This window comes from Cantharellus anzutake (assembly GCF_015039405.1).
Source record: "Cantharellus anzutake strain C23 chromosome Unknown EI90scaffold_48, whole genome shotgun sequence".
Taxonomy (NCBI): domain Eukaryota; kingdom Fungi; phylum Basidiomycota; class Agaricomycetes; order Cantharellales; family Hydnaceae; genus Cantharellus; species Cantharellus anzutake.
In genome coordinates, this window is record NW_024066998.1 from 446,445 (window position 1) to 452,444 (window position 6,000).

A 6,000-nucleotide genomic window follows, 5' to 3' on the forward strand; every position below is an offset into this window, starting at 1 on the left:
CAAAAGTGGAGTTGTGTATCCGAAGGATGTTGGGTGACTCAAATAAATGAAATGGGTGGAGGAATGGTTTAAGGGTATGTCACGGGATGTTGGAGGTCCATTGGGATATCGGAGCAAATCCGGAGTCTCTGAATGTTCCGACTCAGGACCGAGCTTCCGGGATGGGAGTGGCCAAGGTTCAGTGTGCTGCAACCCAACCAGGGCTGAGACAGTCAGGAGGGAAGGTGACTTGGGGAGTGGGGAGGCATGGTGTAGGGGATGGTGAAGTTGTTAGGAAGGAAGGTGTGGTGTGGTGGGAGTGCACGGGGTCGGGATTATGGGATATGACACCACCTTTGTTCAAATCAGGGTTGAAACGGCCAAACCTTCTATACCATGCATGCCAGCGTCTGACAGTGTGGCTGCTGACAGCAGAAAGAAAGTCCATCATATCTGAGCCTAGATAGGTGTCTATGTGGAGCACAAGCGCTTTGAAGTCATCACCATCAAAGTGAATAGGAGCCATCGAAGGAACAATGTAATGTTGGAAAGTGCCATTAGCATGCACCCACAACAGATGGCACAGTGCTCACAATTTTCATATTAAAAACACCTAAAGATGCATTACCCATACTTATTATATGGAATGGGAACTGAGGAGAGTGGAGAGGAAAGGATGGTGGTGATGTAAGTGTTAAGAATGGTAAAGGAAAGGTTGATGGGCATGTACGGAAATACGATTTCATTTGAAAACCTCTATCAATTAGACAAAAGAGATATCGGGCCACACATGAGAACTCCTCTCCACCAGACTTTCATCCTATTCTACCCATTGTCAGAGACCAGGTTGAGACGAGGGAGTGTCTCCATGGTGGAGGGCTTCGGCCTCAGCGACTTATGCCAGGAGCGCTGTGCCAAGTAACACATCCGTGCCCTAACTTACTAAACTGGCAACCAGAACTGAGGGGGGTAGGCTCTGGTCGATTTCATTACTGAGGTGTGGCCTATGTGCAGGCTGGGTATATATGTAGTTGCAGTGAGGGTGGGTCCGCAAATGGTGGAGCCGAGCGGAGCAGGGCTAACGGGGTTAGGCATTAGCCGATTGAATATTACCAACAAGTTGAGTTATGGGGTTAACGGAATGGTAGGCGATAACTGTCAGAGACCAGGTTGAGACAAAGGAGTGTCTCTGTGGCAGAGGGCTTTGGCCTCAGCAACTTGTGCCAGGAGCGCTGTGCCAAGTAACATGTCCGTGCCCTAACTTACTAACTGGCAACCAGAACTGAAGGGGGTAAACTCTAGTCGATTTTATTACTGAAGTGTAACCTATGTACAAGTTGGGTATATATATAGTTACAGCGAAGATGGGTCCGCAAATGGTGGAGCAGAGCTAACAGGGTTAATCATTAGCCGACTGAATGTTACTGACGAGTCAGGTTACGGGGTTAACGGAAAGGCAGGCGAGTGTATTGCCCAGCGGAGGCGGGAGTGCGCTAGCGGACATCGGAGCTGTCCGGAAGTCTTCAGGGCTCTGTACTTAGGGAGGCATAGGTAATAAATTGAAAGGAGGGGTGGTGACCATTGAGGGGTACCGAGGTGATTGCGGAATATGGGAGCTCTGAGGTTAGTGAAGAAGGAGTGGAGGTAGACCGGAGGGATCAGAGGGAGTGGAAGTCGATGGCTGGGGATGGATATGACACCCATCCACTGTTGAGGAAAGGACATCAAACCTGAGGTGAGCCCGCAATGAAGACAGAACCCAATTAAAAAACGAAAAAATATCCTATCAATTAGAAAACAAGGGGGGGTTGAGATAAATACCAGAAGAACTCACCGCCTGACTTTCGCTGTGCTGCACCCTGCCATTGTTGAGGAAATCAGGGGGGATGGTATCAAGCTACATTGAGCACTGTCATGAACCCGCAGCCTAATTAAAAAACGAAAAAAAATCCTATCAGTTAGAAAAAAAAATGGGTCCAAGACATATGGAAGAACTACTCACTGTGCAACTTTTATCCCATTTCACTCAGCAGTTGTTAAGAAAAGTGGGGGGGACTGTGTGAGTCACTGTGATGGCACACAACCTTATTAAGAAACGAAAAAAGGCCTATTGGTTAGAAAAAAAAAATGGGTTTGAGATATTTACAGGAACTACCTACTGCCTAATTTTCATCCCTTTCCATCTAGCCGTTGTTGGAAAAAATGGGGGGGACTGTGTCAGGGCACACCCACCTGACCCGGCTCTACCTGGGCCCATGTCAGGGCAATAGCCCCGAACCCCAAGCCACATGTAATTAGATACATATAGTCATGTGGGTAAGTGGGAACCTCCGGGTAACTGCTTACACACTACCGTAAAATACACACACTTGTATCACTTACGGCTCTGTGTGCTGAGCTACCCTGAGACCTCACACCTTTTTAAGTGTATGAAGTGTGTTTTACAACACAACCCACAAAAACTATCCAATCTTAACATCTGACTCGGTAGTGCCTATGGTGCCTAAACATGCCCACAAGGGCAAGGTCGCATCTGCAGCAACGCTAAAAAGAAACGAGCGGTTTATTAAGAAACCACAATCTCCCATCATGGGAGATTCAAACCAACAGCCATCGTCAGACGATGACAAGGATCAACACGATCTGGCATTAGCAACCACCTCAGGGCTGGCCCCTGAAGGTTTTAGAAACTTATGTGGAGTAAGTGCGGGGCCTAATACCCCTAGAACTCCATGACATACCGATCTAACCCAAGCTGGGGAAGATCCTTCACCTCCTCACGAGGTGATTGACTTGTGCAATAAACGCATAAGCGCTGAACGATCAGCTCAAAAAGCTGATCGGATAGAGTTGCAGGAAACTCCAGGGCCCAACTATCCCCTGGAGTCCTCCCTCATGTCCCCAAGTCAAGCCCCAAAGGCAGACAAAGGGAAACAAAGGGAAGAGCCCCTGCATCAGCTATCCGAAAAACTACTGGACTTGTTCCAGGTTCCATCCGAATGGAGGACAGAAAGCGGAGACCAACTTCTTCTCAGGCTGAAAGCCCGAGAAGGTGCGAAGATACGCCCTGAGAGCAGGATCTCCCAGAGTGTGGAAGCTCCAAAAGAACTTCCGCTGTTTACACTCCCCCATGCCATGCCAGACAAGGCAAGGTCGCCAACCTCGGAGGAGGTCTCCGAGATAATGAAGAGGAGGCGAACTGAAATGAGGGAGTTCACTGAGGAAGCCTTATGGAAAAGTAAGGAAAAACCAGCGAACAGACCCCTCTATGAAAGGGAAGCACCCTCTGCAACAGCCTCACCTAAACAAAGTGAGCATGGAGTGTTCACTCCAAGAACCCCTTCTGGAACCCCCAGAAGCGGCAATGTCAACTGGGGAGAGTCACTGCTCACCCAACCAAACTTCCTCCTGGAAAACCAGGAATCGCGCATAATAAACGCGATAAACTCAATCCAAAAAAAGATCGAGGAAACGAACCACAATAGTATGGCTCATCTAGAGATAACTCTAGAAAGAATGGCCAACGCAATCGACATGTTGACTGAAAAAATCAGCGAACAGACGGACTTGCTGAAGGAAATAAACTTCTCACAAAAAAGTTAGGAAACAAATAAACACCCCTGGACCACGGGCCAGGACATAAATAGAACTCGTGAAAAATTCATGAAAAGAACCACCAGTGAAAGCACACTGGAGTATCATCAGCGACTCGACAGAGACACTAAGGAGATCCTTCTCCCAAGGATAGGAGAAGACGATGCCGAAAGAAGGCATCGTTCAGAAATTAGGAGGAGAATTGGCACATACCAAAGGTTCAGCCAAACGTCCACTTACGACAGGCCTCTCGAACAGAGAGGCAACTCAAACACACACTCTCAAAACATTGAGAGAATCCAAATACAACTTCAGGTGAATTCGCCTGAAACCAAAGAAACGCTGCGAGGAAGATTTCCTCCAGCGAAAACCCCCCCAAGGAGAGATCTCCATTGGATAGCGACCCTGCAAAGGCAGGGGAGCAAGAGGAGTACCTGGAGAAATGGTACGAAAAGGCCATAAGAATGGCCAAAGTGAGAATACTCACTCCTTACCCAGAAGGAGTGAAGCCTGAAGCCAAAAAAATGGGCTGGCATTCCCTGACAAGAAATGGTCAGGGGAGAATGACATGGAATCGTTCTGGCAGTGGTTCACAGAACTACTGGGATTCCTCACTTCACGAGGATGCAAAGGTCCCCAATTCGATGAAGTCCATCTGGACTGCTTGATTCGTGGATTAGGGGGGCCCACGTTCGACCTCGGAATAAGACTCCGAGACGAAACTCTCCTCAGAGGAGATGAGGGCATGTTCCTCAAAGTTCTCAACATATTGATGAGAACTTTCATTAAAGCCACTGCTGCATTGAACACGACAAAGAAGTACTGCAACGTCAAATACAAAGCGGAAAAAGGCCTAAAACAGTTCTACCTAGAACTGTCCAAAGCAGTGTCCCAGATGGTGACGCTGCCAGACCAGGCATCTTTCAATGCCAGGTTCCTAAACTACATTCCCCTCGAATGGAAGAGGGAAATGATTGCTCATGATAGAATCAGAGCAGACTTCTCCTCAAATGAGGAGATGTTAAAAGCAATATCTTGTGTAGACGAGATAATCGACAGGCTGAAGACGTCTTCAGCCTACAAATCAGGATACTATACCTGAACAACTACCATGGCAACCACGAGCCATGGTAGAGCCCTCCCATCGGGAAAGAAGGCTGAAGAGCTGAAACCCAGATGGAAAGAGGATACATCCTCGAAAAACTCGAGGAAAACTGACCAAAAGTCAGTTCCAATTTGCGGCAAATGCGGCAAAATAGGGCAAACAAAAGATTGCCCAAGACACAATGTAACGAGCGATGAAAAACCAAGGTGCATAGCTGCCATGGAGATCGCGATCACAATGGAAGATGAGTCAAAAGACTCATCAGACAAGAAACCAGAGAACAACTCTGGTAACTCCGGAGCATCAAGCTTCGAAGTAGAGGACCCATATGAAGGACCTCAATACTCACCTGACTCAGAGGGTGAGGAAGTCAACGTTGGGACCATAAGGATGGGCCCAATGTCAGTCGTCGATCACGATGACATAAATTACAAAATCAAACTGGCTGTAGCATGCCAGTTAGAAAACACGGCAGATGAAAAAGTTGCCGAAGCCTTGGTGGAAGCACCAAGAAAAGATGCCTTGGGGAAATACACCAAAGTACCCAGGGAAAACAAGGACAAACGGGAAGAAGGACCAAAAGTCCATCGAAACCCAGTCCCCCTTGTTTGATGCGTAATTCCACATCTCAAAAGACACAGGAAAATACCCCGCAAACAGACCGCTCTCAACAAAGAGAATGCTGACAGCTCACATAAAAATAGCAGGCATAAAAGCCTATGCGCTATTCGACAGTGGAGCCGAAATGGACGCTATATCACCGGACTTTGTCCATGCAGTCCACATCCCAATTCTCCAATTGGAGAACCCAGTCGTCCTTCAAATGGGGATGAAAGGAACAAGATCACAGATCCTGTTCGGAACAAACGTGGATGTTGAGATCAATGGCCATGTAGAAAAACACTACTTCAATGTAATTAACATCGATAGATACGACACCATATTTGGCACCCCCTGGTTAAACAAAAACCAGGTAAGCTTAGACTTCCGGTCCCACAAAGTGAGAATGGTGAACAAGGGCAACATAGATACCCTTGGAGTAAACGAAGACTGTGTGACGAGATCACATGGATGGAAAACTCGAGCAAGAGCTCGAGAACAACCAAAAAAGAAGCCCCCCTGACAGGGAGGCAGGATTGAAACACACTGTTAAAACCAGGTGGATTCGGACAACTCCGGAATGGAATCGGAGACTTAGCATGGAAGGGCCTCGGCCTCAGCAACTCAGGTGGAGCACTGTGCCATTGCTGGTTGTCCTGGGGGTCCCTAATTTCGGATCTAGCAGAGGGAAAGTCTCTTGGGGGGAATTCAGGTCGATTTCG